Genomic DNA, 2,371 nt, shown 5'->3' on the forward strand with positions numbered 1-2,371 from the left:
CTAGAGATAAACAGTTAAATTATATTGTGAAAACAACTGGCATTTATTGAACAGGCAAAAATAACCATTCTTTATTTATCAGTTTTGACATTTCATTTTTTCTAGTTATAAGTCTAGATAATTTTTACTTAACGTGTTAGTTACGAGTGTCACTCTGTAAAAGCAGCTCACTGAAGGTTCACCAAAAAGTCTACCATAACAGTCAGCAGGTTACAGCCTAAAATTTATTATTGAGCTAGTTCTTCAAGTATCAAGTGCTAACCTGAATTCATTCAAGTACTCTTTATATACAGCAAAAGGAGCCCTGTTTTAAATGAAAGAACACAATGTTAAGCCTTAAAGATGGTTGTTCAGACATCTGTAAATATGTAAAAAAACACTCTTTACAAACAGAAATTAAATGTACAGATGAATAATATTAATCTATCAAAAACAATACAAACAAGATTGTATTGTTAACATTTGCACCATCTTTACACAACTGCCATCCCCACTATCTTGTTTGTGAAGGATCGACATCAGCCATCCATATATTTACTTATTTTTTACAAAGCTTTCTCTTTACTTTCTTTTAATGCAGTGTTTCAATAGACATATGAAAGTTATATTTTAACCAAGTTCTAAATACAATGAGATTCCAAATGCAATATTTATTATCTATAACTGGATGGAAATTCCTGTTTCACCCTGTACTTAATATTTTATCAGGAACACCAAATTCCTATAAAAAAAACTACCTTCAAGGGGTAATGCTAAAATTTTAAACTAGAATTATGAGTTTTGTTTTAATTACTGCTAGTTATTAATAATACTTATGAAAGTGGATACTCCATTTGAAACAATGTCACCTCAGTGAAAGTTGCTCACACCATTGTTTTGAGTTATATAACAAAATCAAAAGGTTTCAAAACTTCATTAACTCTACATTTACAGAAGGGTACCCAAGTAGCCTCTCATAAGACCAACAAAACAACACAATTATAAAATTACTTTTTCCAGCTTATAGGCTTCAAATTTCATTTGCATAACCTCTAAAACCTCTTAGGTGAATATCATGTGTTTTGAATTTAAATTAAACGTTTATATATATTTCATTTTCTCTACAATATTAGTAACTGTAGCTACTATTGTCAACTTATACTACATAGTTTATTGTATAGTACAATGAAATGATTCAAATTAATACAGAGGAAAAATGTGCATACCTTTTAATATTTCATGAGATTATCTTAAACCGCCTTCTTTATTAATTTCTTTACATTTCACATACAATCTATTTTAATAATTTATTATATTTTTATATCCTTGAAAACTGTTATTTGTTGTAACACGTTATCGGGTGTCCAGAGCCAATATTACCATATTGAAGAGAAGCCTTGTGAATCCATGAAATGTTGGCTTGATATAAAAAAAAATATGCCTTTCAAATATGCAAATATGTTGAAACAAATAAGATATAATAAAGTAAAATATGTTTGTTTTTTGGAATTTCGCACAAAGCTACTCGAGGGCTATCTGTGCTAGCCGTCCCTAATTTAGCAGTGTAAGACTAGAGGGAAGGCAGCTAGTCATCACCACCCACCGCCAACTCTTGGGCTACTTTTACCAACTAATAGTGGGATTGACCGTCACATTATATGCCCCACGGCTGGGAGGCAAGGCATGTTTAAGCGACTGGAGCGCTAACCCGCGACTCTCGATTACGAAGTCGCATCGCTTTACGCTTGGCCATGAAATTAAAATCTAAATACAATAAAATTGTATCTAATTAATGTGCTTCAAATTAAGAAATAACACTAAAGTACCTGGAGGAAACAGAAAACACCTAACTAAATTCTTCTGACATACAGAAAAAAAAACCAATAACAAAGGAGTTAATCCATGTAAAAATAAAATTAACAGTATTGAAGTATGAACAATGTCACCACATTCATGAGGGTGGGAGGTGAAGACAGATAAAAATAAAATTAACAGTATTGAAGTATGAACAATGTCACCACATTCATGAGGGAGGGAGGTGAAGACAGATAAAAATAAAATTAACAGTATTGAAGTATGAACAATGTCACCACATTCATGAGGGTGGGAGGTGAAGACAGATAAAAATAAAATTAACAGTATTGAAGTATGAACAATGTCACCACATTCATGAGGGTGGGAGGTGAAGACAGATAAAAATAAAATTAACAGTATTGAAGTATGAACAATGTCACCACATTCATGAGGGAGGGAGGTGAAGACAGATAAAAATAAAATTAACAGTATTGAAGTATGAACAATGTCACCACATTCATGAGGGTGGGAGGTAAGACAGATAAAAATAAAATTAATTAGTATTGAAGTATGAACAATGTCACCACATTCATGAGGG

The sequence above is a fragment of the Tachypleus tridentatus genome, chromosome 10, assembly GCF_004210375.1.
Source record: "Tachypleus tridentatus isolate NWPU-2018 chromosome 10, ASM421037v1, whole genome shotgun sequence".
NCBI lineage: Eukaryota > Metazoa > Arthropoda > Merostomata > Xiphosura > Limulidae > Tachypleus > Tachypleus tridentatus.